The sequence below is a fragment of the Sminthopsis crassicaudata genome, chromosome 3 (genome assembly GCF_048593235.1).
Source record: "Sminthopsis crassicaudata isolate SCR6 chromosome 3, ASM4859323v1, whole genome shotgun sequence".
In the NCBI taxonomy this organism is placed as follows: Eukaryota; Metazoa; Chordata; class Mammalia; order Dasyuromorphia; family Dasyuridae; genus Sminthopsis; species Sminthopsis crassicaudata.
In genome coordinates, this window is record NC_133619.1 from 265,853,982 (window position 1) to 265,872,433 (window position 18,452).

The 18,452-nt window shown below is 34.6% G+C and overlaps 1 protein-coding gene across 3 annotated transcripts in view; it reads left to right on the forward strand.

Annotated features, from left to right (window-relative positions):
• Positions 1–18,452, forward strand: part of RCAN1 (regulator of calcineurin 1) — a 95,812-nt gene that overhangs the window by 10,491 nt on the left and 66,869 nt on the right. The gene's annotated exons all lie outside the window — the stretch shown is intronic.

Genomic DNA, 18,452 nt, shown 5'->3' on the forward strand with positions numbered 1-18,452 from the left:
TCACTCATGGATAGGCAATGTCAGTATAATAACAATGAATGCTGCCTAAATCAGATTACTTATTCATTGTCATACCAATCAGATTATCAAAGGATTACTTTATACAGCTAGGAAAATAATATTTTAGAGCAAGGATAGTCTAATCTTGGAGAATATAAGCCACTTTCCCCCAAGACACTTTGATTTAGAAGAGAGTTCCTTTTCTTCAATAATGTAAGGAATAAGTTCACCTATTAGGTAGAAACATCCTTTTGTAGTTACATTCAATTTATAATGTATATATCTTTTATGTACATAGTTATTTACATATTTTCTTCTTATAAGAATGTGAGCGTTTTAAGTAGTTTAATACTTTAATGGTTTTGCCTTCCTTTAAATTTCATAGTACACTATGCGACACATAATAAGCACTTAATGAATGATGTTGATGAATTTAACCTTAAAGTTTCAGTCTCTGTCTCTTTTTGGTAACTGCTAAAGATTTTTTAACTTGTAAAGTCTAAATGACATTTTGCTGTCATTGAAGGAAGTTCCATAAGATGAAGGAGCTCCTTAATGTGTTTACTGGTGAAACTAATATAACTTGATGAACATCCCTGTAATCGAGGTATGGATGAATTTGACTCTCTTTTTAATTTGGAAGCCATACTTAGAAATAATAGTAGATTTAAGGCTAAGTAGCCTTAAATTATCTTTCTGCAAAATGGCATAATCTACATTCTTTTCATTTTACATTGATCACTAAATCAGGCTCCTCTATATAACTACTCTGTAGTTTCTAGTAGTAGAAACTAGTTCTGAATTGTTTTCATAAATTCTTTTGACATTGTTTTTCTACACGTAGCCCACATTGCAAATTGTAGTGTTCCCCATTTCTTATAAATATTTTGTACTCTTCTGTCTCTGTACCTCTCATGCCACTTTTTCTGCTTATGCTCTCTCTCTTTTTTTCTTCTTCTTTTTTTTAAATTAAAATCTTGTATGTCCTTAGGTATTATCACTTCCATGATCTATCTCTTCATGTGGATACTGTCTTCCTCCCTCTTAACCTCCCCAATGTCCATGTACTTCCTTTTTAATTTAGTAACCATTTTTATGTCACTCATCACAAACTGACCTATATTACATTAATTTGTATATTTGCATTTCCTCCTTTGGATTGTAAGGTTCCTATGTAATGGGGCCCTGCCTTACTCATCCTTGTATCTCTTAGGATATCCATTTTCATAGGGAATATTTCTTTAACACAGAAGGCAAAAGTTTGTTGAATGAAGCAAAAAGAACTATGTTGTATATGGTAACATATATGGTCTCTAAAACCCTTTCAGAGGGTCTACAAATTCAGAATTAGTTTTAAATTTCTAATATGTTAAATATCTGAAAATATAACTCATGTAAACAAAAACTCCTTGGACCGATTCTCAATAATTTTTAATAGTATAAAGATACTAAGAAAAAAAGTTTGAGAACCACTGATATATAGTACCAAATTAGAGCCTCCCCAAAAGGACCAATTTGATTACTTCTCTCCATTTTTTTTTTACCCTTTCCCTTCTAATGTATATATTCTCTGAGTATTTTTCCTATATAAGACATAAGTAATTTGCTCCCTAATTACTCCTTCCTTCATTATCTTGTTCTCTTAGAAATTTAGAGCATTGATGTAAAAATAGGTCCTGTAGCAAGTGTTCAGCATTAGCTCTAATTGCTTAAGCAACTCTGAATTGAAGAAAGCATATAGAAATTCAGTCCCATGGCTTCTGTTTTCTCTGTTAAGATGGTGTATATCCCTTGTCCTTGCTTTCTCCTGATTCCCAGTTACTATAAACAGAAGTCATATTCATGGAATGAATTCCGTGGTGGCTATAATAGTCACACAGGTTGGAAACTTCTACTCTAAAGGTAGAATATTGGGAATTTAGGAACTCAGGGAATGAACAGAAATCATCTTGTCTTCTCTAAACTTGCTGCCAGACCTGATGCCAAAGAACTTACAGTCTAGTTGAGGAGATTAAAAATTTTAAATTATATAAAGGTGAGTATTTTAAGGACAAGTATTTTAAGTAAAAGGCTGTTTTTGGCAATGCTCATTGGCAGATGATAAGTAATAACTTACACTCGTATGCTTTTTCATAGTTTGTGAGTATTTAATTTTATTATGTTCTATACAGTAGTTCTTTGAAGCAGGCAGCATAAGTACTGTTATCCCCATTTTACTTTATGGGACAGCTTGGTGGCCTAAGGGATAAAGAGCTGGGCCTGGAGTCAGGAAGACCTGAGTTCAAACCAGGCCTCACACATCTGTTAGCAGTGTAATCCTGAGTAAGCCATTCAGCCTCTTTTGCCTCAGTTTCCTCTCTGTAAAATGATGATGTTAATAACCCTTACCCATTGTAAGGATGAAAAAAATCATAACTGGAGTGGCACAGTGTCTGGCACATGATAAGTTCTGCATAAACATGGGCTTTTGTTATATGAAGACCTAAGCTTAGGTGACAGAATAAAATCCATAGACAGATATCCCTCTCTTTCCTCAAAGAAAAGGAAAGTACAATTGGGGGATAGGCGAGAATGGTAGAATATCATTCTACTGCATTGTATATTTATGGGTTATGGGTTATTATTGGTAGTCGTAACACAAAATGTTAGAACTGGAAGGAACCTTAGCCCTAACTTTACAGTTAAAGAAATAGAGTAAAGAGTTAGAAATGAGTTGTCTAAGGTCACATAGCTAGTTAATTGGGGAGGCTATGAAGCAATGCTCCCTGACTAATGAGCCTCTGCTCTTCTCACTGCATCACATTGCCTTTTATTTACTATATGTAACACTGTACTTCCCCTACTCCCAAAAAAGTGCTTCCAAAAATGACAAAATCACCACATGAAACAGTAAAAAAATGAAATAGATATGTAAAAGAACATTGTAGAGTGTTTAAACTAAGGGTTAGTCTGTTACCCAAAACCAGTATGAAGGAATACTCTATGTCTTATTGATATACATTCCTTTGTGAAGTACTTTTTAAAAATTGCATAGAACTTCTAGGCTACTGGCTGAACAACTTATCATTGCAACCATGGGAAAATAACTTAACTCAAGATGTTCATTTCCTCATATGTAAAATGACTTAGATGACTAATAAGGTCCGTTGTAGTAGTGAGTCTATGATCTTATGCTCCTCTACTCCAAATGACAATAAAAATGCAACAGTCACCACTAGAGGGCCAAGTAGCTCTATTTAGGTTTTGTCCTCAATCCAGTCTGATAAATAACATTGCTTTTACTTCATCTAGTAGGAAAGAAAAATTTATTTTTAGATGCTAAAGTTATATGGATACAGGCACCAAGAAAGGATGTTACCAAAGGTAGAGTTTAAAATTATGTAAGGAACAAAAAATAAGTGATATTCCAGGAAAAGGGTCTTTCTGAGTTAGGTAGGCTACTCCTAGAGCATCTAATATGAAAGAGTTCTTATGACACTAACAATCTTGTTAGAAAAATGAAAGTTAAAGTAGTTTTGTGTACTTAAAAATAAAACAAGATAATTAACCTTACTCCAAACATAATCATTTGTAAATTTGTATTCCATTTACTCAAATGTAGTTTTGCTTAGTCTGTAATTTAAATCATTACTTTAGAAAAAAGAAAATTCAAATAAAGTGAACTCATCTGTCTAGCAAATGCTTTATTCAGGGATAATGATATTTCCCTCAGAAAACCCTTGGGAATTAATTAGGGTTCTATGTAGATTGAATTTTAAAGCAAAATAAAACAACAACAACAAAAAAAAAAAAAAATCCCAAAATCAGAAAACTACAGAGGCACCTGATTTTAGAGAAACAGTAGGCAGTGGTGGAAAGTATTCTCTCATATGGGAGTCTTTGCCCTCAAAATATTGCTGGCATTAACTACTTTCCAGTACTGCATGCTGTCAATATTTCTTCTGGAGCCAAGAGTTTGGTGAATTAATGTAGCTCACCATCACTATAATTACACATCATCTACTTTTACAGTAGTCTAGTCTCTGGCCCTTTAGTGGCAAGGGTCCTTCTAAGACTTTTAAGTCAAATCATATATATGTTGTAGCTTTAAAAGTAGACTAACCTTTGGAATATTTAACTAGATTATTATTCATGAACTGATCTAGAAAACATTTTTAGGTTAGTTTTATAAGTTATTCAGTCCTTTTATATATTTATACATATTGGGAGTCTGCATAGAATAGTGGGCAGAGAACTGGCTTTTAAGCCACAAAGACCTGAGTTCAAGTCTTACCCTGCTGACACATGGTGACTGTGACTTTGGGCACCCTCTGAATGCTCTCAGCATCTTTCTAAGAATTTAAATTGCAGAGAAGTTCATTGATAGGAGTTTCTTCATTTGAGTGTTCCCTTTATTATTGAGATTACAATTTCATTTCCTTTACACAAACACACACACACACCCACACACCCTTGGAATAGATGAATCTAGATCAAATCTTTTTTGAACTCATGCAATTGCATTTTTCTATTTGAAGAATGACCTTGCGTTGGGAATGAACCATAATTTGTAGGAAGTACACTTCTTTGAAATGTTTTCTTAAACTTGTCAGGCAGTTTTACTTAATTTTTTCATGTAGCATTCCGCCATATGTGCAGGTAGTCCTCCTTTCCATGTACAATTATGCTATTTATAACATCATATATTACATGTTTGTTTTTTTTAGGAATATGTGATTCATTGGTATAAAGCAGAGGTAATAAACTCCCCTTGCTGGAACCAGCAAAAAAAAACTTCCAAGTACATCCCAAATAAGAATGAAATGTAATTAGAAAATGTTTAATAAGATAAAAATACAATAAAATATTGATATTTGTTTGCCCCCACTGGATTGTAAAACAACCCTTGATTAAGGACATTCTCTCTACCAATGTAGATCAGCAATTGTTATTTAAGTTTATATGGTCTTAGAAAGTTTCCTGGTTCATGACTTTCCTAGGGTCACATCACATAACTAAGGAGAAAGTTTAACCTTAGTCATTCTAACACCAAGGCATGTTCTCTAGCTATCATGTCTTGCTGCCTTTCACATGTGAAAGATTATTTCTTAATCTTTAATTGTGTTTTAGTTACTCTGTTCTGTAAAGTGTGCTGTCTTTCACTACTCTGAATCTATATGTATATTAAGTATGTGCATTTATGTATATGTAGATATGAATATGTTTAATAATAATAGCTAGCATTGATTATAGCATTTATTATATGCCAGGCAGTGGGTTATGTACTTTATAAATATTATCTCATTTAATCCTACCAACAGTCCTCAGAGGTAGGTGTTGCTATTATTATCCCTATTTTACAGTTGAAGAAATTGAGGCAGAGGTCAAGATTTGCACAAAGTCATACAATTAATGAGTGTTTGAGGCTGTATTTGAACTCAAGTTTCCTGATTCCAAATGCAGTGTTCACTGCACCTAATTATAGCTGTCTAATTGAATATATGCATGGCTGTATGTAGGTATTTACAGTAGAAAGTGGAAAATGGTTACCATTTTAACTTGCCTTTAATGTTGAGGATCTCACTTTCCTTTTGGTAACTAGTATTGCTTATACAGTAGAGAGAGGTCTTATTTTTGACTGAACATTTTTCACATAATCTTGTTGCCATGTACAATGATCTCCTAGTTCTGCTCACTTCATTTAGCATCAGTTCATCAGTCTCTCCAGGCCTCTCTAAAATCATCCTACTGATTGTTTCTTATAGAACAATATTATTCCAAAAAATTCATATGCAGCCCTTTGAGCATTTTTCCTAATTTTTTCTTTTAAAAACATGATCTTTGTTCTATAGTTGTTTGTTAGATTATATAGAAACCACATTGACAATGCTAAATAGTCTTTCTTGCCCCAAATACACAGTGACCAGCAAATAAAATAAACAAAAGCAAAATAGAAATATTTTAAAATGATTATATTTCCCAGATGCAAATAAAGTATCTTTAAAAATTATACATCTTTTAAAATTTTGGGTCATTAAAATTGTATGTTGTCCATTAACATTGTTTTGTGGAATCTTTTTGACATGGGAGGGATAGGCCTTATTTAAGTTGAACATAATTTTAGTTGGCAAAATCATCTTTGTTTTTCTTTTGCATGTGTATTGTGTGTATATGCATATATATACACACACATGTTTATATGTGTATGAATGTTTTGCTTTTTGTCTTTGCCTTGTCAGTGCTTGATACTGTAAGCAGTAAGAGACTAATAAAGGAATGTTGTTGATTGATTGGAAAATGTTTCATTGTTGTCTACTTTTTCCTCTTCTACTCTTTTGCTTTGTGTTCAGGATTCCTTCAAGTGAAAGATAAGATCTTTCATTAGTACTTTGAGATCTGTTAGATGCCTGATTCTATTCTTTGCCTTTTCTAGTAAGGAGGTAAGTTTTTATCTTATCAGGGAATGATCCAGTTTTCCATTAGATTGTTCCAGGAAAGATGATCTGCCTCTAAGCTATTCATAATATCAGATTACTCTGGAAGTGACATGCTGTGCTTTTATTTAAATAATACATTAACAAATCTTGATTTCTACCCTCCTTGTTTGTTTTCCAAAGTCAAGCAAATAAGAAATTGTAAGTAATAGGGTTTCATTGTAGCAAGGAGAAACACTGTGGCATAGTGGAAAGAACAGCTGTCCTCAAAGTTTATAAGACTTGGATTCAAATCCTATATCTGATAAATACTGTCCACATGACCTATTAACTTCTTAGTATTCCAGATATCTCTCTAAATTTATAAATTGTATAGCAGTGACTGATCTGCTTTGGTAGAGGACATTTCTTTTTTTCTTTTTTTTTTTTTTTTTTAATTTATTTAGAATTTTTTTTTCCCACAGTATAAATGCATGAGCAATTTTTAAAATAACATTATCCCTTGTATTAATTTTTCCATATTATCCCCCCCCTCAACTCCCTCCCCCCGATGATAGGCAATCCTATACATTTTACATGTGTTACAATATAACCTAGATACAATATATGTATGTAAATACCATTTTCTTGTTGCACATTAAGTATTTAAGTAACCTGGGTAGATAGACAGTAGTGCTAACAATTTACATTCACTTCCCAGTGTTCCTTCTCTGGGTGTAGTTATTTCTGTCTATCATTGATCAACTGGAAGTGAGTTGGATCTTCTTTATGTTGAAGATATCCACTTCCATCAGAATACATCTTCATACAGCATTGAAGTGTACAGCGATCTTCTGGTTCTATTCATTTCACTCAGCATCAGTTGATGTAAGTCTCTCCAAGCCTCTCTGTATTCCTCCTGCTGGTCATTTCTTACAGAGCAATACTATTCCATAACCTTCATATACCATAATTTACCCCAACCATTCTCCAATTGATGGACATCCATTCATCTTCCAGTTTCTAGCTACAACAAAAAGAGCTGCCACAAACATTTTGGCACATACAGGTCCCTTTCTGCTCTTTAGTATTTCTTTGGGATATAAACCCAATAACAGCAATGCTGGGTCAAAGGGTATGCACAGTTTGATAACTTTTTGGGCATAGTTCCAAATTGCTCTCCAGAATGGCTGGATTCTTTCACAACTCCACCAACAATGTATCAGTGTCCCAGTTTTCCCACATCCCCCCAACATTCATCATTATTTGTTCCTGTCATCTTAGCCAATCTGACAGGTGTGTAGTGGTATCTCAGAGTTGTCTTAATTTGCATTTCGTAGAGCACATTTCCTAACAGGAACCTTCCTATACCAATGGAATAACAATTCTGAACCAAGTTCTGAACCAAAACAAAATAAAAAAAAAAATGATGTAGGGAAAGGAGTCCTGCTTTTTTGAGGGTGTCAGATGCCAGGGCTGGTTTAGAACCCGCATTCAAATTTAGATTAGTATTTCAGGTTCAATACTGGAATGAATTGAGATATTTATTATACATCTAATAATAGTTGTTAAGGGGAATAGAAAGGAAGAGAATAAGCATTTATATAATGCTTACCACTATCAGGCACTGTGCAAAATGCTTTATAAATGTCTCATTTGATCCTTACATCGGTCCTACAAGAGAAGTATTATTTTTACCATTTTACAGTTGAAGAAACTAAGGCAGGATAGATAGGTTAGTTGTCACAGTAAGTTTACACAGTAAATGTCCAAGGCTAGATTTGAATTCAGGTCTCATTGATTCCAGGTCTAGTTCTATACTGCATCATCTAGCTGCCTCAAAAGGAGATTTTTTGTTTTTTTTTTGTTGTTACTTACCATAGCATCGAAAAGATAGCCTAACATAAATACAGTTTTGATTGAATTAAGCACAACCTCCCTTCCTGTTTGTTGCATATAGTGGTTCTCTGATCAAACCTTGGACCTTACTTCAGCTTCTTCTTACTTTGTTCTCTGATTAAGAAACTGTCAGTAGCCCAAAAATTTTTCTTCCTGGAAGCAGCCTCCTCACCCCACTTCCCCAGGCAGTTAAATTTTTAACTAGGAAATGTTGCATTGTCTTACAAGGCAAGGAACCAGCCCGTCTCTATTAGCATCTTCTGGTTTTATGTCTGTTTAGAATTAGGACCACTCATTCACTTCTGGTACTGGAGAGAAGCTTGTTGAGCTCTATCATCTTTCTCATCAAAAGGACTTAAGTGAAACTGTCCAATTGTACTTGTCTATATTTTGTTTCCAAAATGAATTTTTATTGGCATTAGGAAAAAAATGGCTAATATTTCTTATCTGTTAAGAAATCAAGATTGTTATGACATTTGGTTTTTAGCCTAGTTCCCTGGTTGAATATAACCATGCTAGTAGATGTTAACTATTTTCTCATTACTGATATGGATATTCACCGAGGAACTCTAAATTAATTTTTCCATCAATTTTAAGTTAGTTCAAGCAGAACTTATTATTGTATTGATTATTAGCAAACAAGAAATCAATAGATTTTCAACATGATTTGAATATTTTTTGCTCTTAAAGCCCTTTAGAAATCTTTCCATATGATTGGGGAATTCAAATGAGAACTCTAAAGGAATAAAATCATATTTATATATTCTCCCTTAGAATATGTATCTCAGTCAGCAGTTGAGATACTCTTTGGTATCTCTGTGTCTGTGTTTGTGCTGTTAGTTAAACAAATATTTTGGTGGCTGCATTTCTCTGTAGTGGGCAGAAAGGAATGATTATTTCCTTTACTTTGTGGTTCTGGGGAGTTTTTAGGAGATAGAACAAAAAGATTAATAACACAGACGCCTAAGAGATGCTTTTTAATGGCTCTATTTTTTTTTTTTTAAGCGACAAAAATAGGGGAAGAATGATTTGCTCAGTATGATGACCTGTCAGCACTTTGGTTGCCTATGTGATACGTTATTTTTGGCTGCAATTATATGTTGAGAACAGGAAAGTGCCTTGTTTCCACAATGCCTGACAAATGTTTACATTTTTGTAAAAATGAATGAGTAAATACAAAGTGAATACACAGAATATATTCTTGTTTTCCTTATAAGTGCTCAGATTATCCTGGGTAGATATAGTGAATATAAGTCTTAAAACATTGCCTCTAAGTGCAGCTGAGTCTTCTTTTTCTCTTCATGGAATGATCTTTTGTGTAATAAGAACTTTGAAAATCTTGTTCATTTTTTTTATTATAGCTTTTAATTTTCAAAACATATGCATGGATAATTTTTCAACATTAATCCTCGAAAAACCTTGTATTCCAAATTTTTCCCTCCCTTCCTCCCCACTCCCCTACCTTAGATGGCAAGTAATCCAATATATGTTAAACATGCTAAAATATATTAAATCCAATGTAGATATATATTTATATTTATAAAATTATTATGCTACACAGAAAAATCAGATCAAAGAGGAAAAAAAAAGAATTGTTTATTATTTTTAACAGGAGAGAGGGCTAGAGAGATAATATCAGACTCAAGAAGACTTAGATTTATGATCTGTTTCTGACAAATACTGACTCTAACTTATCTTCTCAGTGCCTTCTTCATCCCACTCTGGCCCCCTGACCCTCCCAAGTAACTCTCTAAGACTGCAAATTGCAAAGAAGATACCAAACTGCATTATTACAGGACATTTGCTCATTTGGGAGTTTCCTAAACCAGTCTATGCTCCAGTGTTTTACATAGGTCTCATCCCCATCTCATATCTGTTTGAGGGCATTTTTAGCAGTTTGTCCCATCTTTTCAGCCTTACTACTTTCAAGATGGAGTACAAAAATAATTACTAAGATTCTTAACCCACAAATGCACTGCAGTCAGCTGAGGTAATTCTATAGTAACTAAAATCAGAACTAAAAAACAATTATAGCATCCCCTCTAGAGTTATTCCCTCAACTCAGACTCACAGATTGGGTCCCTGAGAGATCTTTTCCCTAGATTTAGTTTACTCTGTGGGTCTATTCTTCCAAAACTGTAGTTCACAAACCTCTAGTAGTAAGTTTTTCTTTCATAGACAACAAATGAAGGCATTTATTGAGGTAATCTAAGATCAGTAGCACCAAAACAATCCCCTTATAAATATAGGTCTCTTTTCTTCCACATCATATAATCTCTATCAATGAAGTCCCAACAATTGACACTCTGAGCCAAGGGTTACACTATTTATTTTTTCATTGGTGATATAGTCATCTTAATTAATTTTTTTATACTGGCCATTTATTTTCCTTTTTTTTCCTAAAAAGTAAATTAGCTACTGGGTTCTCCATTTTAAAGTTCTTCCCCAGGAGGGAAAAAGCTCTTAATTTTATTTATTAATTCTACAGATTTTTTAAAACTTTCGATTAAAAAAAATCTTTTTTGACATAGGAGGAATTTGTCTGCTTTGTTGTTGTTGTTGTTTAATGAGTATCATGGCCAATTCCTGATCTACCAAAGGTTAACTTTCCCTAGTTCCATCAATTTTAATTAGGGATGGAAGGGCCAAGATCAATTTCCTCTCCCCCTCTAAAATACACAAAGAAACAAAAAAATTGTCTATTATCTGACACAATATCAGTAAGAAATTTCTCTGATGAAATATCAATTAAGTCTAATATAGTTCAAATTCAATCAGAAATAGTGGTTTTTGGTCATTTGTATGTTGCACAAAAGTGGCTGAGAGTTACGTATTAATTGCAGCAAAAGTTGAAATGGAACTGGAAGCATTCTGAGAATTCTATTAAAATTTTTCAAGCAAAGTCATTATATAATTTTGATCAAGACTTTTTTTCAATCCTATCCGATAAACTTTATTAAGTACCTTCTACAAGCCAGGTACTGAGCTAGTAAACTCTAGGAATGCAATGAATAAAAATAAATTTGATCTCTGCCCTTAAGGAATTTATAGTCAAAAAAGTAGCGGGTGGGAGTGGGATACCCACCAGGGAATGCTTAGCACAGGGGCATCTTGTTTTGTGGAGTTGAAACAAGTCAAAGTAGTAAATGCTAAGTAGAGTGAACTCAAAACTCCAGTTTCTTCCCTCTGTTAAGAAAACTATTGGAAGGAGGTTGGTACTATGTCCTTCAGCCTTCCAGAGGGGAGGGGGACTGAGCAAGGTGCTATCAGCCAAAGCATGAGGTGGTAGAATGTTGATGAGATTAGAGATTAGAAGTGATGAGATTGGTGTGGGAGGGCCATACTAAGTAGAGTGAGTCACACAGAAAATTTTGCAGGTGCCTTTGTGGGGTTTATGCAGAATAGTCTGACATGTAATAAATATACTTAATATCTTTTCAAGTCATTTTCAGGGAACCATGTAATTTCCTGTTTATGTTTTGCATATAAATAATTCCTGGATTCTGCATGCAGTGTGTTTAAAATAATGTGATTTTCATAGGCATTTTTTTTTTTTAACAATTGATATACACATATATTGGTAGCTTGAATTCCACAGATGCCATTATTGAACACCCTCTTCACTCTTGATTCAGGATAAAAGTCTAGGGTTCCCTCTAATCATGTGATTTGGTCATCCTAAGAAGGTAGGGTCAGGAATATCACCTAATTCTTGAACTTCTTCAGTGACACCATATAATCCAGGATCTATAATTACATTTATTCTCCTGCAGCTTCCATGCTGCACCCTCTCCTCTAGAGCAAAAGTTATATTTCTTAGCTTTTAGGTGATTTGTTACTAAAGGCTGGATCCAAATATAATAATTGATTCATTTTTAAAAGATATGAATTCATTGGGAAATATTCTAGGAAAGCTGTTATTGCCTTCTTTATTAAGACTTTTCTAATCAATCAACAAGAATTTATTATGTACTTACTATGCCAGACTGTGGGGTTGCAAGTACAATGAATGAAATAGGGTGGAAATAAGTACAAATAAATGTGAAAAGGGGAGAGCGGGGGTGGGATATGAAACTTATCTATATTCCCTGAGATGGCAGCTCTCTGCATGGGAGAAAGTTAGAAAACTGGTTCCAGAAAATCATTATGATGTATAAGTGTCTAGGAGAGAGAGGCTCTTTGATTTTTTGATTTGATTGCAATCAGAAAGTCCTTTCATCTTCAAATGTAGTTTCTTGGCCTCAGTACTTCTGGGGAAGTTTTAACAGCAGTAAAGAGAGAGGAACTTATAACTGTGAGTTCAAAAGGTCCAGAGGGCTTCTCAATACCTTGTTGTTCCAGAGTTCAGTTTTGCAGCATTAATGCCTTTGTTCTCCAGCAAGGAAAGGCTTTTGGAAGTGGAAGAAAGCCAGCCCCAACCCAGCCAGGGTTTGTGGGACCAGTGCTGTGAAGGAACTAAGCTATTTTGTTCCTAAATTCTCTTTTTTCTCAGCCCCCAGCCTAGGTAGTGTAATGGAGATTATTCCCTTAAAATCTTTGGAGACATGTTTGTATTTGCTATTCTTTTGAAGTAAGTATATGTCTGTAAAAGCTAATCCGATATGGGGGCAGCTAGGTGGCGCAGTGGATAGAGCACCAGCCCTGAATTCAGGAGAACCCGAGTTCAAATGTGGTCTCAGACACTTAACACTTCCTAGCTGTGTGACCCTGGGCAAGTCACTTAACCCCAGCCTCAGGGAGGGAGGGAGCTAATCCGATATTAAGTGGTTAAATAGAAGTAGAGGGGATGGTCACTAAACTAACTAATAGGGTGGGAACTGTAGCAAATTGGGCTTGAGCCAACAGCAGGCTGAAGAGAAATCTCTTAACCTGAGAACCCTGAGGGAAAAATATAATAGGCCTGGAGAGAAGAGACCAGAAGTAACCATGAATCAAAAATAGGCATAAATATAAAATAAGTTTTTAAAATTGCAAATCAGGTGAATATAGGGAGTTTAGGAGAGGAGATGGGAGACCAAGAAAATCTTACGGGATCATAAAGTAGGTAGAAAGAAATAAAAGTAAAGTGTAAGATAGGAAGGTGCCAGGTTAAAGGAGATTTTGAAAGTCAAATAGGATTTCATATTTGATCCTGCAAATAGTAGAGAACAGCTGGAGTCTTTTGAATGGAGGTGATTCAATTAAGGCAAATCATCAAGGGTTTTTTCCTACTGTTTAGCAACTACAGTTTTATTATCTATGATCTATAATCAAAAATCATAAAATTTTACATAAAATTACCAAGTTCTGTCAAAAAAAAAATCTAGCAGGGTACTAGACAAATGAAAAGACCTATAAGGAGCCAAGTTGACTTTGATGTACTTAACGTATGGATAACTGACTGACTTCGGTCCAGTAACAAATTATCTGCCTTTTAGGCATTTAATTCTAATGATTTTAATCATATTAAGTGAATAGGTCTTCAATGATATGTATGGTAAGCAGAGAAATTGATCCCTGAGGCAGGAAGGATGAAGGCAGTAGTGATCTCAATCACTCTTATCTACAGTCCCACTCTCTGGGGAGATGGTCCAGTCTGAAATCCAAGTTATGTCAAACTCCTGAGACCCATTCTGTAGAGGTCTTGAGCAGTGTGCCATGTCATGCACTGTCAGAAATCCCAGTCATGTCGCTGAGATTAAATTTTTCCAATAAAATCTACTTATGGGCCATCCTAAGTCTGCTGCCTCACCTTTGGATCAGCCTGACACAGTATTTTATTTCATGGTGTCTTTCCCCTTTCCTTTCCCCCTATGCCACAGAATATCTCTCCTAAATCCATTAGACTTCCCCACCCCACTTCTTATAGCTAGCTAACTCTTTTGGGATGCTATGTCCCTTTCAGGAATTTTTTTTTTTAATATACTCTCCCAAGTTGCCATATTTACCATTCCCAGTATCTATTGTATCCCTTCATTTTGTCTGTAACTTTATTCCTCTAAATAAATCTATCTTTTACCAAAGAGAATGGCCATTGTGAATTCTTCATCCCCGCACCCCAACTTTTGATGTCTACCATCATCTGGTGTCTACATCACTTACATCATTTTGGTCTTCAAACCATATCATTTGATACCAAATCCCACATCATAGATCACCTGATTATTTATGAGTTTTATAAAATCATTTTTTTAGCACAGCATATCAGAAATTTGTGGTAAAGGTATATGGGAATATTGTTGAACAGCATTGTCACAAAATATTAAAATAACTTCATTTATGTGTGTTGTGTTCTGGTACAGTTAGAAAACTATGTGCATGCTCTGGGTCAATCTATATTCTTGTTTCTCAGGCTAGCAGATGTTAAAACTTTACATACTTAACCAGCAATACCACTACTAGATCTGTATTCCAAAATTCAAAAATAATTCATTAACCCTATCATAGGTTTATCATATCATATAGATTTATTATAACATATCAAAACTTCAAGTTTTTTTTTTTTATAGTTTTTATTTACCAGATATATGCATGGGTAATTTTACAACATTGACAATTGCCAAACCTTTTGTTCTAACCTGCCCAGATGGCAGGTTGACCAATACATGTTAAATATGTTAAAGTACAAATTAAATACAATATATGTATACATGTCCAAACAATATTTTGCTCTACAAAAAGAATCGGACTTTGAAATAGTGTACATTTAGCCTGTGAAGGAAATCCCAAATGCAAGTGGACAAAAATAGAGGGATTGGGAATTCTATGTAGTGGTTCATAGTCATCTCCCAGAGTTCTTTCACTGGGTATAGCTGGTTCAGTTCATTACTGCTCTATTGGAACTGATTTGGTTCATCTCATTGTTGAAAATAGCCACATCCATCAGAATTGATTATCATATAGTATTATTGTTGAAGTATACAACAATCTCCTGGTCTTGCTCATTTCACTCAGCATCAGTTCATGTAAGTCTCTCCAGGCCTTTCTTAAATCATCCTGTTGGTCATTTCTTACAGAACAATAATATTCATATACCACAATTTATTCATCCATTCTCCAGTTGAAGGGCATCCATTTAGTTTCCAGTTTCTGGCCACTACAAAGAGGGCTACCACAAACATTCTTGCACATATAGGTCCCTTTCCCTTCTTTAAGATCTCTTTGGGGTCAAAACTACAAGTTTGAAAAGAACCTTAATTCTTGAAATATAAGCTTAATTGACGGAAATTCCCTTTGACATAAATTTGGAAGTAATCCAGAAAGGAAGATGGAAGTATTCATTTTGAGAACCAAATTTTTTTTTTTTGCTATAAAAAACAGACCTGGGTTTAGTGGTCCTTTTTTCCTTTTAAACACTGCATCAAAGCAACCTCCTCTGTGAAATTATACCAGATAGTCCAGCTTAGCTCTAATCATTTTAATCACTCCATCATCTGTATATTATTGGTTAATTAAGTCAGGTATACTCAGTATGTTTCTCAGTGTCTTATGCAAAACTACAAAAGTTTAATCTCTGGCTATGATTTTGTGAGTCTTAAGTAAAATCTACCATCAATGGAGCTCACAGTCTCTCAGTGTTTTTAGTATGTAGTTTCATGATTTTCTATACCCCTGGCCTCTTTCCTCCCCAAACACTCCCCCTATATTTTCCTTTCTTTCCTTCCGACCATTCAAAAAAAATCATCCTGGTCAATAATCTGTAGATAACCTCCAAACTTTGTTAAGCTGGCCATCAGAGCAAAAACATAGTTTTTAGCCTCTTCCTTGAAAACCTCTCCAGTTTTTCTGTATTTGATAGCGATACCTTAAGTCAACTGTCTCAGATTTGAAGGTGCAAGTTCATCTCCATGCCTTAAAGAAGCAGTGGAGAAAGACTTAAGTAGACAATAAATTAGATTTTCATTCATACATTATAATTTCTTAATTTTATTTTCATTTTTGATTGACCTTGGATTGTCTGTCCATAACACACATTCAGTTACTCTGCTCCCCCCCCACTATAGTAAATAAAATAAACAGACACTTAAGTATGTAATAATTTTCTTGCTTCATGTATATAACAATATTAAATAAGTGCTGTTTTCAATGTCCTTAAATGGACATTTATTGCACATTAAATGGTAGATTTTGGCATTAAATCTGTTGCTTTATTCTGGGATTCACTAAGTTTTCCCTCCCTCATAGTTTGCACCCAAAAAAAACTATTTTATTAAACTTTTAAAATTTCTGTCCTTTTTCAAAGGATATGAACAGACAATTCTCAGAGGAAGAAATTGAAACTATATCCTCTCACATGAAAGAGTGTTCCAAATCACTACTGATCAGAGAAATGCAAATTAAGACCACTCTGAGATACCACTACACACCTGTCAGATTGGCTAAGATGACAGGAACAAATAATGATGAATGTTGGAGGGGATGTGGGGAAACTGGGACACTAATACATTGCTGGTGGAGTTGCGAAAGAATCCAGCCATTCTGGAGAGCAATCTGGAATTATGCCCAAAAAGTTGTCAAACTGTGCATACCCTTTGACCCAGCAGCGCTACTACTGGGATTATATCCCAAAGAAATACTAAAGAGCGGAAAGAGACATATATGTGCCAAAATGTTTGTGGCAGCTCTTTTTGTTGTAGCTAGAAACTGGAAGATGAATGGATGTCCATCAGTTGGAGAATGGTTGGGTAAATTGTGGTATATGAAGGTTATGGAATATTATTGCTCTGTAAGAAATGACCAGCAGGAGGAATACAGAGAGGCCTGGAGAGACTTAAATCAACTGATGCTGAGTGAAATGAGCAGAACCAGAAGATCACTGTACACTTCAACAACAATACTGTATGAGGATGTATTCTGATGGAAGTGGAAATCTTCAACATAAAGAAAAGCCAACTCACTTCCAGTTGATCAATGATGGACAGAGTTAGCTACACCCAGAGAAGAAACACTGGGAAGTGAATGTTAATTGTTAGCACTAATATCTGTCTGCCCAGGTTGCATGTACCTTCGGATTCTAATGTTTATTGTGCAACAAGAAAATGATATTCACACACATGTATTGTACCTAGACTATATTGTAACACATGTAAAATGTATGGGATTGCCTGTCATCGGGGGGAGGGAATAAAGGGAGGGGGGGATAATTTGGAAAAATGAATACAAGGGATAATATTATAAAAATATATATATATAAAATAAAAAAAAAATTTCTGTCCTTTTAAAATAACCCTCTTCCTTCCTCAAAGTACCCTCCCCTATAACAAAAAGTGCAGCTAATGGAAACAAATCAACACATTGACCATGTTTGACAATTTGTGCCTTTTCACATCTTAGGTTTAGATAGGTTTTTCTGCAAGCTCTCTGACATTAGACTTTCCCTTTTTGAATTGAAGTCCAGCATTGGCTGGATCCCTTTTTCAACCGAGGTGTCAACTATTACACTTTTCCTCACAAGTAGCAATTTGATATAATAAGAAGAGTTCAGAATTCAGAAATTAGGAAATTGTAAATTTAAATAGCATTCTAGACACTTAATACTATATAATTCTATACTTAACTTTTCTGAGCCTTACTTTCCTCAGCTGTAAAATGGAGATGTTACTGTCACTTGGTAACTAACACTTGGTCACTCCCACCTCTCTGTATCCTGAAGAGGAAATGAGCTAAAATTGCTCTGCAAACCATAAAAATTACATAATCATTATCTATTTTTATTGTTATTCTCTCCATTGTCCACTGACATTGGTGATGACTGTTTAGTACAGATACAAGATAATAAATACATCTCTCAGTCCAGGCATTTTCATTGGTTGGCTCCAGTGCCTGGGACATTCTCTCTCCTTTGCTCTAACTACTGATCTTTCTGGCTTGCTCAACTAAAACCTTCTATAGAACATATTCCCCAACTCCTTTTCATGGCAGTGCTTTTTCTCTTGATTATTTCCTATTTATGTTAATGTTTTTGTTTATACATATTTGTTTACATGTATCCCCAATTAGACTGTGAAGTCTTTGGGAGCAGAGATTGTCTTTTTGCCTTTTTTAGTATCCCCAGAGTTTAGCACAGTGCCTGACATATATAGTAGGTGCTTAATAAATGTTTATTGATTGATTGACTACTGTCCTCCCTCCTGATCTACCTCCACAAAATTATATCACTAATTCTCTCTCATTTTCCATTGC